At 39.7% G+C, this 13,402-nt stretch overlaps 1 long non-coding RNA gene across 1 annotated transcript; it reads right to left on the reverse strand.

Moving 5' to 3' along the window:
• Positions 1-2,645: 2,645 nt before the first annotated feature.
• LOC133266299 (uncharacterized) lies at positions 2,646-13,189 on the reverse strand. The gene is made up of 3 exons (XR_009742308.1): positions 13,074-13,189; positions 4,743-4,818; positions 2,646-3,431 (listed from the first exon to the last, which is right to left on the reverse strand). It is a non-coding gene; the product is annotated as an uncharacterized LOC133266299 (long non-coding RNA).
• Positions 13,190-13,402: the final 213 nt, after the last annotated feature.

Genomic DNA, 13,402 nt, shown 5'->3' on the forward strand with positions numbered 1-13,402 from the left:
CTGCCTGCATTCACTTTTCCTTTGTAGAGCAGCTATTTTGGATCAGATGCAAGTGCGTGTCCTGCTTTATCCCTTTGGAATATTTGCTCTTTCCCCCCTTGTTGTAGTTCACCAGCGGGTCACGCCAGCAGCTTCTCACTGATTTTCAAGAGACGGGGTCTCACAAAGGTGACTGTCAAGCAGTGCAGTCAAGCTGGTGCTGTCTTTCTCCATTTCTTCCCCAGGACATGGTAAGCTATGGCATGATCCAAAGCCCTGAGAAGACAACAAAAACGCAAAGGGAAATCCTCTCCAGGGGTTTCACAGCATGAGTGTATGGCAAGGGAGACCTTTTCTACTCTGACTCTGAAAACTGAGCTATGCAGCAAACTGAGCATCAGCACGGCTTTAGTAACTGACTCCAACTCAGCCTCTCCTATGGATTTGCTATTTGATGTTTTCCTCCTAGCTCCTGATTCACTCTGCAATATTCCAGATTCCCACAAGGGAAAAGAAAAAAGTTTATTAAAACTCATTATTAAATGTTAAACTGTTGGTCTGAGTCTTCATGTGTGAGGGAGGGTCTCACAATTCGCACTGTTCATCCTTGACATGCAGAGCTCACCGCTTGTGCAAAGCCCACTCTTGCAGACGGAGGAGCTTCCACTCAGCATCATAGTGCAAACCAGAACAGGTCCACTGAAATTCTCACACTGTTCCTGTGTACGTTATCAAGGGAGGAAAAGGGGATTTGAAGAAGCATATAGCAGACATTCTTCACGCAAACACAGAGAGGCAAGTTCAGGACACAGGAGAGAGGCTGTAAGCGTAAAGTAATTCCATTTTAGATTTATGCCACCAAAGCTGAAAAGAGAATTGGGCCTTAAATAATGAAAATCATAAGTAAAAATACTTATGATTTTCATTATCAAAAGTAGTCACATGGCATCATAAGCTGTAAGGTAAAAATACTTTCATGCACAAGTAGAGTAGACAGAATCTTGGGTCTGCTAATTTGTAGTGATTGCCTCAGGATCTGACCTAGTGATTTTTTGTGGAATAAAAACCAAGCATCTGTGGGGAAAAGGTAAGCCTGCTGAAATATTGTATGGAAGTTAGAGGATTTCCATGTCTCCTACAGATAATTCCTATTACGCAGCAGAGAGAAACCTCTTTGTCAATCCTCAAAAGACTTCCCTCTTCTATCCTGCTAAAGGGTACATTATTTATCAAAATAACTTTTCTTTTTTTTTTATTTTCTTTTATTTTTTCTTTTCTTTTCTTTTCTTTTCTTTTCGGAATTTTTAAACACAGATATCTTGATTGGGAAACCATCACAGGCAGGAAATACTTAAGTGTGTTACTTTTCTGCAGTTGAGCATGCCTTCTAGCCTTAAGCATGGGATATGAAACCATTGTTGAACCAAAAGCTAAGGAAAATTTATCCAGATATTAAATACAGTGACTCAGTCCACAGACTCTAGATAATTTAAAGTAATGCCACCAGATGAAGATGGTGTGGGCACTGAGTCCTTGATGCAACCTGTTATGCTGCCTAGATCTGCTCCTGCAATGCAGCACTAACGAGTTAGTATTGCAGACATCCCACTCTGTGTTTCGACTGTATGCTTTTTCTGGAAGGAGGCTCCCATATTTTACTGATAACATAAGAACTGTCTTAGTGTCACAAAAATGCTGATGTATCTGATTATCTTAAATTCCAGCCACCTCTTCTCTTACAAAAATTAACCATTTTTTTTTTTTTGCGGTTGCATTTTATTTTATTTTTATTTATTTTTCAATTAGACATTCTTTTGTCCTCTTTTCCCTAGAAGACTTTTTTTGAAGAACAAGTTATGACACTGCAGGTACCAAGACCTCCTTGTGTGCTATAAAGCAACAAAAAAGAACTCTTTACTACTTCACAGTTCACCTTGAAGATAGAGTGTCCAGGTCAGGCTCAGGTGTGCTCCTGCTGATGCCAGGTGTCAATAGAGAGCTCTCTAATGACTCATTTGCTAATTAAAGGCTTCCCTGAAATACAGATCACTGCTTCTTAAATATTCAGTGCACAAAGCTGAATATTCTTGCAGCTACTTACCAAATCTTTCATATGATCATGGATTAGACACAGAGGAAACAGGACTCAAAAAAAAAGACAAATCAAGGTAAAATCACCAGCACATAAAAGTATTGTTTTTTCATATGAAAGAATATATACATATATCTTCACTTGGAGATTTACACAGAAAACAGTATTTAGCTTAATAAACGTAAGAATAAAAATACTTTTACAGAAGGATTTGGTTTTAAAATGCATGGCCTTACAATGAGCTTTGGGTAAGTCATCAGCTGCAGCTATTAATGCAAGAATTGAGGAGTTTCAAGCACAAACCAAACATTACAGTCCTCAAGTTGCTATGGACATAAACAGAATAGGCCCTTTTCTACTCTAAATTCAACAGTAGATAGATATGGATGGGTGAGTAGAGAGAAAAACAGGAGATTCATATCATGAAACAACAGCAGTGAAGTTAGCCATCTAGTGTCAGCTAGTTGTCCAGGCACAACTGTTTGCTTGGCTATGCTCTGAACTGGAATGGGGAAGTAATCCAGCTTTTCCAAGCCTGGTCCTCTCAAGCTGCAGCAGTTCCCAGAGACAGAAATACAGAAGCTGCTGCATTGTCATAGCTGAGCATGTCATGCTAAAAAATGGGCCAAGAACACACAGTAGGTAAATAAGAATACTTCATGCTGATCCAGGTGGTGAAAATTGTATTCTGAAACTAGTGTTGCAAAGTGTTTGGCTCTGATAAGGAGTCTCCTGACTCTCCACTTGACACAGGTAATGGTGCAGCACTACCACGTCCATCCAAGGTTGCCCATGGATGTTTTCCATGGGGACATTCAGCTGTTGAGCCAGCATTTGTTCTTTCTTTGCGATAGCTTATGCATCATTAACGACATGTGCACCTGAACCTGGCAACTCCTGCCAGAGGTGAATAAGTGGGGTTATGATAAGATTTATATTCCTACAGATAGCAAGAATATCCAGAGTTATAAATATTGCTAACAGATACATCCTGGTTGCTCAGCTTCATTCTTCAGAGCTTAAGCAAAAACCTAATTATTACAGATACAAAATAGACTTACTAGAGTAAGAGAGGGGAGAAAATGAGAAATATTATCCCTTACCTCCAAGCTACGAGAATCATATACCTTTCTCTAAGACAGCCATCCCCACACCTAGGTGGAGATTTGGAACCAGATGCTACACAGACCTTTGTGCTGCTCCAGGAGCAGTTCTTGCCTTCTTGCTTTCTGTTAGCTATATGGATTTCTGCTGGAATGCGGATCACTTAATGAGTGCCATACAGGCAGAGAAGGGATTCATCATGATCAGTCTCAGACCTGACAGGGTCTTCAAAAAGTTTCCGAAAGAAAACAGGAAGCTGCCAAAAAGAAGTGGACATCTCTGGCCCAACAGTTGGCTTTTTTGTTTGAAACCAAGAAAAGCACCATTCATGACTCAAATTGATTAAAACTGAGTGCAATTGCCAGAGCACCAATAATTGCTGGAAGAGGGCAACGGTCACCCTAACGCGTTGTCACTTCAGAGGAAGCTGAACACTAACAACCAATCAAGGAGCATTAGTTCAAAGTAACCTTTTAATGACCCCTGATTTCTCCTTCAGGAAATATTTTCTGCACAATTTGTATTACATTTTCAATGGTAGCCCATAAGCCTTTGAATACCTTATTCATTTAAAATTCTTAAAGCATGCAGAGCTCTTTCCTGCTCCATTCTGGCTGTGCACTCTGAATACCTTCTAACATGATTTTCAGATGAACCCCAGGAATTCTGCAGCTCATCTAATTTTGTCCCATCTTTGCCACTTGTTTGCAACAAAACTACTTCTTTTGCTAACTCTTCCACAGCTGCCACTTGTTTTACTTGCTTTGTTTCTCCTGATGACTTACCCCTGATTAACTCAGGCTCCCACTTGACTTAGTTTTACTTTTTTATTCACTCATTTACGTGTAACAGACACCTCTTCCTTTCCCAGAATGTTGTGCTCAGCATTGCAACTTTATGTTTTCCTTACAGCCTGAAGGTTGGATTAACATGTAAACTGTAGTATTACCACTCCTATTTGCAGAGGAAAAAAACCCCAAGGTTATCGCACTTCAAGCTTTTCCAGTAAAGCTATAAAATGTAACACTGCCTCAGAAAACCCAGTGCAAATAAAAAGTACTCAAAAGATACATGGTTTTTAAGCTTACAATTTTTAAAAAGACTTCAGGATCTGTGAAAACATATTTACTCTTTAGGTCATCTGGATTTTTCTTTCTAAAGGAATTACTTCCTCTGTTGTGCTAGAGCCTCTGACAGTTTGATACTGGCCTTGTTTTATTTTGCTCTGGTGACACATTTCTCGTGTTCAACTATTCCCGAGTGATGTATGCACATTAAAAATACTTTTCTATAAATCAGAGATCTATATCACAAAGAATAAGACCAGGAAGGCATATACCTTGAGCATCTAATATCTCCATGTTTGTGTATTTTCCTACTTCAGATTGTGCCTTGGCCTTTTTTAATCTCTTTCAGTATCACCTAAAACATACTGCAAGCATTTAAGATCAGGGACCGCCCTTTTTATGTTTCCAAATCACCAGAAGGCTGTATAAATATTAAATTATACTAATTAATAATCTATCTCTTTAGAAGTGAAAAATGGAGTTCTGGGAAGTAATCTCACCCTATCAAGACAGAATGAAATCCCATGCATGAAGAGGCCTGTAATTAAGTGGAAATGTCTGGAAACCTAGGGAAACCTAGTGAGGAAGGAAAGCATTTTAGGTGCAGTGAAACAGAATGGTCCCCAACTGAATAGAAGAGAACCTCACTGCTGTCTTTCCCATACAAAGATCAGCTCTCAAGGCAGAGGTGACCCCAGAGCAAGAATGGGGTAAGGAAGCTTCCCCTGCAAGCAGGGAGGAAGAGAAACATTCCCCTGCCCGTGAATTAGTAAATAGGTTGAAGGCAGCTGGAATTAGAGGAAGCAACTGGACAAAAATCTCTCAGAGCTTTGAGAGAAGATTGATAGCCTCCAAGGGAGTGACACAATTTAATGAAGAAAGGCAGACAACAGCGTCTTGATTTGGGGGGCTGTATACTTGTCCTGGAGCTGGCAGACTGAGCCAGATCACCAACTTGCCCCAAAATTCTGCATGGCAGAAAATGGAGACTGGCTGTGTCCCAGCTTGAACCAGGTTAAGTTATTTCAATACAACTAGACTCAGATACAAACGTCCCTGGGAAATATGAAGGACACAAGCACCTGAAAGGGGATTTTTGCTGGGTCTGCATGTCAAGCATCTCCCCACCTACAACAGGAGGAAGGAATATAATTATTGACCCTGGAAACAGGCTTTCAGTGTGGATGCTGCTGCCACCAATGCATATGTGCAGGAGTGTTTGTCTACACCAAAGCTTTAGTCTGCTGCTTGTGCTTTGCCTCAGTTTCCCTGTATGCAAACAGAAAAGGTAGTAGGTGTTTGGTGTGTCTTGTTCTAGAAGGATTCTAGAAAGAGCAAGAAGACTTTTTTTAGTTTTTAAAAATCCTTATTTTCTCTTTCCAAGTTGACCAGAAAAACTCTGCAGGTTCTCTCGTTTCCTCTGTGATCTTAAAATAGTGTTGGACCCTTTTCCCTGTCATTCTCACAGCAGTATAAAAGTGGTGCATTGCCCCCTTTGGGACTCTTGTTATGCTTTAGCTCCTCTGGATAGTTGAGGTAGATGAAGCTTTTGGGATTCATTTGTGAGGTTCAAAATTTTTTAGATAAAACATCTGTTTTGTTAGAGTAGCACACACCATCCTTAGAGCTGGGGAAAGAAGGGAATATTGGGCTACTACAAACTCTCTATATAAAGGAGAAGCAGTGATTCCTCTGGGGTCAAAGTCCAGAGAATCTGGACTTTGTTTATTCTCTCTGGCCTGCAAACAGGGAATAAGGAACCATAAACACCTACAAGGCAAAAGCAAAACCAACCCTAGAGAAACATGCAGCATTAATCTAACTCTGAGTTAGACTCATGCAACTTCCACTGATGTCTAGCACCAGCTGCTGATGCTGATGCTACTGTGGAGGAAAGGACCTACCACGTTAAGAGCTGCCTTTACAGCAGAGCCTAAAAATCAGTCATGAAATCAGGCACAAGGAAGTATATGGGGAAAAAAAAAAAACAGTGCTGTTTTACTGTGAGAAGAGCAGGAATCTTTATATGATGGGGTGTACTGGAGAATGTCAGGTATGTACATAAAATAAAGGGTTGTTGCAACAAACAGACTATTTTGCTAATCTTTGCTGAGAAATCAGCATGAAAAATTCATCATTTCTAAGTCAGCTGGTCCTGTCATGTCTGTTGCCCAATCTGCTTGACCCAGCCCATGATAAAGGAAAGGCAAAAAAGATACTAATTTCTGATGGACTTTCCCTTGATGAACCTGTTGCCAGAGGGGGAAGGTCTGGCTCAGTAAAGCTCTGCAGCCAGGTGTCTGTGGGGTTCACAGAGGGAGCACAGACATATACAGTTCTCCTTTCTGCAAGTTTCTCTATTCATTTCTTCTTTTCCTTATCCATTGCTTTGCAGATCCAGTCTGTGAGGCTTTTAAGCCTCATTTAATCAAAAGTTTTTGCAGTGATCTGACTCATCATAAACCTGGTCATTCTAATTTTGGCTGCTCCATCTTTTACCAGCATCACATTGGTGTCCCTGAGTCTAGGTATTGACTAGGTCTGTAAGCCCTAATTTTCTTATACATCTCTTGGGGTGTTTAAAGGAAAACTTCACCCAAGCTGGATAGGGAAGAAAATATCTGACAAGCCAGGAACACAAAAAAAACAACAAAGAATGGCCAAGTGATGCATCTTGAGCACTGAAGATGAGACGAGAGCAATGAGCACCTTCCACCTGTGCTTCAGACTAGAGTTCATGTGGTTATATGAAACCATGCTGCAGCCCCTCTTCTGCTCCATGACTTATCTGTCAGATCCTAATTTCCCTGGGGACAACAAGGAGAGATGTTGCAGCACTGGAATGCAGCAAGTCAGCATCTCCCTGTTCATGGGACCCAGTTCTCAAAGCCATGTTCCTCTGCTGCACCCAGTGCCAGGCTCCTTACCTAGACATATGCCAGATGTGCAGTCTACTTTGGGACTTTCACATGCTAAGATAGGATAAATTTGAGAAGTCAGAGGGCAGAATGAGCTTTAAGGACAGTAGGTAGATCTTTAGTTAAACACCACCTGACAAAGGGAATAATCATGTCTTCTGCTTTCAGAGAAAGCAGCTGGAATAAGCCCAGAATTTTTTCCGCAGCTATCACAACTCAACCACACTGCACACTGAGTACTGTAAAAATGATACAGTGTTAAAATGAAAGAAGTGCAGTAGTTGGGTTAAAATTGCACTGGGAATCTCAATTTCACATTTCTTTGCTATGTGTACGCTTCAGCTCGCGGCCACAATGTATTAACAGTGACTTTCCACAGATAAGGTTGTTTGAAAGGATTCAGCAAAGTAACAGTATAAACTCTATCTTCCGGAGCAAGACCTGTATGTGCTTCCCACTGGCTTTATGGAGAACTTTCCTTTTGAATCCATGGACAGCACAGCTCTCAGGCCCTTCTGCTGGTCACTCTGACAGTGGTTTGCATTTTCGTATGTGATGCAGAATCACTGTAACTTAAGTCCTTATGTCGCCTTCTGCCTTAAACAGATGCTGTTTGCTTTCTCTGAGTGGATGTATTTCAGTGGTGAGAGAAAGAATCTCAACACAATGCTGGTGAAACTCTTCACTTCTCTGTGCTTTTCTGTAACCAATTGCTCTCCTGCAAAGATGGGTATGGAAGTCTGCCAGATCCTAGTGGTTGATTTTCAAGCCTTTATTATATAGGTTATTACAGTAGTTACAAGGCAATGAAGCTATCCAACATATATATCAGCTGAGGGCTGTATGCATACTTCAAGAAACAGTTTAAGAATAACCTGTGATTATGCATTTGATTAAGAGTTCAAATGTATATGTTGAAAGAAAAGGACAAGCATTTGCTGTTACAAGTCACTGTGATTCTGTTCACTGCAGAGATGCTAGGTAAATTTATACAGAGACTATCTGACTCTGGGAACTTGTGGCTAGCAGAATAGTGTGAAATATTTATATTGATGTAATCCCTCCAACAATATTTTAGAGACAAAAGACAAAAGGGCAAAGAGTCTTTAAGAAGATGTTTTATCAGCATGGTATCAGACCGTTGCACTCTAAAACTGGGGTACCAGAATATGCTTGGTAAGCATATTTTTGCCTTTTTAGGGTGGTCAAAGATAATTTTCTCCTTGCAGTAACTTACCAAAAGGAATCTAGAAGCACAGAATACTAAATTATCAGTATAGCACAAAGTTATGTATTATTTACTAGCACAGTGTGAGCTGTCAGGTCAGTTAAATCAATTATTCACCATTTGTTCAATTTAGCTTTGTATAAATCTTCATTTTCTCACTCAGCAAATTCCAAATTTACTACAAAGCCTGATGCAATGTCTGTAATGAGAACAGACTGTAAAGTATAAAAAGGCAGACAGCTTACTAAATTTATAAGCAGTTGCTTGAAAAAAAATGATCAATGTCTACACTTAGCTTTATGTTATCTAGAGTGTGATTTTTGTGCATAAATCATACATGAGATATATATATATAAATTTGCATCTTGAGACAGAAGGATTGAATTCCATCAATTTCTTGACTGTTAAATACAGTAAGAGATTAAGACATTCCCATAAGGACTGAGTGACTGAGTAGAGGAGGGATTCACAGACTATTAAGGTTAGAAAGGACCACTACAGACTGTGACCTCTTGGATCACATACACCATAAACCTTCACAGAAGAACTACTGCAGCAAAACAATGTCTTCTTATTGAACTAGACCGTGTCAGAAGAACTTCTTTTTCTCCCCAGTTTAGCCCTAACTTGCTGCTTCACATTAGTGGAAATATGTATATAGAGAAGGGTAAAAAAGATTTGCTTACTTGTGCAATCAGACAGCCAGCAATCGGGCGAGATCCAAAGCCTGATCTGTTGCATCATGTACAACTGGAATACATTTCTAGAAAAAATGATTTACATTAGAGATTTAAGTGCAGTATTGTTCAAGGAGCATGGAAACTATGAGATTATCTACCTTCTGCCCCTCAACTTTGCCCAAGGGAAAACCCTCAAATGAGAAATTAATGCAACCACTCTTTTTTCTATGCCTGGCTATGGGAATGGATTGGGAAAATGTTAAAAAATCAACGCATGAAAACAACTGATTTGTGGTTTATTGATTAAACATTATCATTCAAGAGCTGAGGAATGGGAGCTGGTTGTGTACACTTTTAGTATGGCTCACTTGTGAAGCGAGTTGGCTCAACCCACAGAAAAACCTAGATCTAAGTCTTGTCTGCTTTCTTTGCAGTGGTCATTACCTCATTGATTTCTGAAATGGTCATTGTTTCGTTCACCAAAACATGCATAATGATGACTCTGGTGTACTAAATGAGAACTTTTTTCTCTTTTCTCTCTGTACTTCCCTTTTCAACACAGACTTCAGTTATGAGAAAATATTATATCATGGCTTCTTTTTTCCCTTCTAGGTCCAAAATTTGAGCTGAACAGAATTCTTCAAAAGAATAGTCATAAGAAGGCCCAGATTCTGCACTCATTTACTGTGTTGTAGGATGTAGTTCTAAGTGCAGCTGTTTCAAAGTTTCCATTTCTTACGTAGCTGAATTGTCTTTACAAAGCACAGCCGTCCTCATGACCTGTCCTTGTCACTGAGTGCTTTGAAAGTAAATTGTGCTACTTTGAGTAGAAAATGCAAGAAAACTCAGCATTCAGCAGAAGAAGTATAATACACAGAAGATATCCCCGGAACACCAGGGAGAAACACAGCTGAAACCTGTCTGACTTCTTGTATTTCATTCATACTTCATTCTATTAAATCAAAAAGTTTAGAGAGAATGAAACAATCAAATTATCATAGAATCATAGAATACCAGGTTGGAAGGGACCTCAAGGATCATATGGTCCAACTTCTCTTGGCAAAGCATGAACTAGACTAGATGGCACAGCACCCACTAGATGGCACAGCACCAACTATGCAATCTCCTTGTCATCTGGGTTTAAAGATGGATTAAAGAGGACATGAGACTTGCAAAAAAAGAAAAAGGTGATATGAGTTTAGCTGAAGCATGGATACATATTTTCAAGTTCTTCCATTTCTGAATATCAAAATTTCTATTATTCCCTGAGGCCTTTTACCACCTAGAATGATGGTTTTCTGGAGCAAAGGTGATTTTGTTTCTGTACAGTGAACTGGGGATGTGACAGCAGTTCAGTCTGTCTATACTGCATAGCAGTTAGGTACTGGCAAAGGTGAGGGGCGGGCTGTTAGCTTTTTGGAAACCAGAACACAGGAAGACCTTTCCATGCTTCACAGAAAAAGAATAGCTGGTGATAAGATGTAAAACTGTTGCTCCTCCAAGTATTTCTGTGAATTTTCAGTCTATTCTCGTGGTTGGATGGATCAAAAAGCATCAAATGGATGAGCCATTCATTGCTACAGAATAGACTGCTTTCAGTGTCATAGAGTTACCACCTTATTGTGAGGCAGATTGAAACCCGGATAAGCAGAGTAAATTACAGATGTGCGTTTAGAAAATATAATTCATTACAGTCCCAAATCTTTTCTTGGACAGAAGGGTTTGGAGAGGTCTTTTGGAAGAAGTGTTAGGTATTCAAAATTCATGAAATCCTATACATTTTCTAGAGAAGTCTGGTATAGACAAAGGTGTTCAACTTAACACCTACTTGGTGTTCTCTATCATACTATGTTATTGACTTTCCATTCCATACATTTTTTTGTGCCTTTCATGTCCTCAGTAACAAGGACAAAGTGTCTCTAAAAGGTAAGCACATAATATCTGTAAAGTATTCTGAAGTATCTTTAAAAATTTTTACATTTCTCTGGTTTTAAACCTAGGATGTTTGGAAAATAAAAAGACATTAGACATCCGAACAAGACATCAAAACCCACCCGCAGAAAAATAGGTTCATGACAGCATTAATTCTTTAAAAGCCCACTAGTTTAGTTAGTTACTGAAGACACTTCAGAGAGGACTTCTGCAAGATTTTTATCCCATGGAAATTAGTATGTCAAAATATGTTGGAAGTCTGACATTATTTCTTTGTCTATCCATGCAAGAATGTAATCGAAGAAAAAAAACTAAATTAAACATTTATGACAGAAACTGCTTGAAAGCTGAGATAGAACCTAGCACTAATGTGCCAACTTTCCAGTCTGGTACCTTGCAGACAAACTTTGTCCCTGACAGATGTTCTATTTATGTTTCCTATGTTTCTTGGGTATTTAAAAAAGTATTGTTATTAAGAAAACATCCCTTGTTACATAGGTAAGAATCAGTTCCTTCCTTGCCACCTCTAAAAGACTTGTTTTTCCAGCCAAATGTTCAAGCATGTACCAGTGTTGTGTAGCTGAAGGAGAAACTGGCCTATAGGCTCAATGTTGATTACAGGACTACCTGTCCTTCGACTTCCTCTTCAATAAAAACAGCATCATAAAATGATTGAATAGTTTGGTTTGAAAAGGCTCTTCAAAGCTCATCTAGTCCAACTTCACTGCAATGATCAGAGACATGTTCAACTAGATCAGGTTTCTCAGAACCACATCCAGCCTGGCCTTGAATTTTTCCAGGGATGGGGCATTCACAGCTTCTCTGGGCAGCCTGTGCCAGTGTTTCACCACTCCTACAGGAAAGAGTTTCTTCCTTATCTCTAGACTAAATTTACCCTCTGTTAGTTTAAAACAATTACCCTTGTCCTACCACTATAGACCCTACTAAAAAGTTTGTCCCACCTTTCTTATAAGACTCCTTTAAGTATTAAAAGGCTACATTAAGGTCTACCCAGAACCTTCTCTTCTCCAGGCTGAACAACCCCAACTCTATCATCCTGTCTTCATAGCAGAGGTGCTCCAGACCTCTGATCCTCTTCATGGCCTCCTCTGAACTCTGGGGAGACCTTAGAGCAGCTTCCAGTACCTAAAGGTGGCTTACAAAAAAATCTGGAGAGGGACATTTTACAAGGGTATGTAGTGACAGGAGAAGGGGAAATGGCTTTAAAATCAAAAAGGGTGGATTTATATTAGACACGAGAAAGAAATTGTTCACTATGAGGCACCGGCACAGGATGCCCAGAGAAGCTGTGACTGCCCCATCCCTGGCAGTGTTCAAGGCCAGGCTGGAAAGGCCTTGGAGCACTTCTAATGGAAAGTGTCCCTGCTTTTGTCAGGGGGCTGGAACTGGATGTGCTTTAAGGTCCCTTCCAACCGAAACCATCCTGTGACCCTGGGATTCTAAGAAGTATTTTTGTGAGGGATGATTTTAACATCAATCAATCAATCATCAATCAGAGTTAGTTATAGAACAATTTAAAGGAAGAACAGCACTGAACACTGAATCATCAGGAAAAAAAACCCCAAATAAATTACATTTACTGTGCGTAGTCAACGCTGAACATCTACAGCACAGTGCAGGAAATGGGCCACTGTCCTATGCTGAGACATAAAATGTTTGAATTATCCTGGTTAGTTTTCTCACTCTGAGTTCTCTATAGTCTCTATTAAGGCAAACTCGTGTTGTGGAGGTTGAAATATTTTTCCATAAGCCACCCCTCTCCTCCAAAAGATCCTCTCGGGGCATCTGTAACTCATCCTGCAACGGCTGAATATATAAACTCTGATGTCAAAGTATATTCAAAGAAGTGTTTAGCAACATAAAATCATCCATAGATGCTATACAAGAATAATAAGTTGGTGATAATATTTTCCAAATAAAATCATTCAGGATAAAAATAACTTCTATTTTTTTAATAATGTCAAATGAAAGGATGAGCATTGCATCAGCAGACTTTCACAACACATTAAAAATCCCAGAGAAACAATCCATCATACATGAAGAGCTTCCTACCAGATTCATGCCACTAATGAAATTCTACGCAACTTCTTCCAGGAAAATAGCTTGCATACTCTGAGGCTGTATCCAGGGTTTTTACAAACTGTTCTGCATGATTCATTCAGTGCTCGGCAGATTAGATGTTATTGAATTCACATGAGTTCACGTTAAATAAATAAAGCAAAACACAACAGCTGGGGCTACTCATCACTCAAGCACATGACATCCATTGCCAAACCCAAGAGAGACTCAGAAGTGTTGTAATTACCAAACTGGGTCAGTGGTGAAGTAGAAAGTGGGGACTGTTATAACAACAACTCCTTGGATTATCTGTGATCAGAACA

Source organism: Pezoporus flaviventris, unplaced genomic scaffold, assembly GCF_033815535.1.
Source record: "Pezoporus flaviventris isolate CSIRO_AGI_PZ_B2104156 unplaced genomic scaffold, CSIRO_AGI_Pfla_v1 ptg000007l, whole genome shotgun sequence".
In the NCBI taxonomy this organism is placed as follows: Eukaryota; Metazoa; Chordata; class Aves; order Psittaciformes; family Psittacidae; genus Pezoporus; species Pezoporus flaviventris.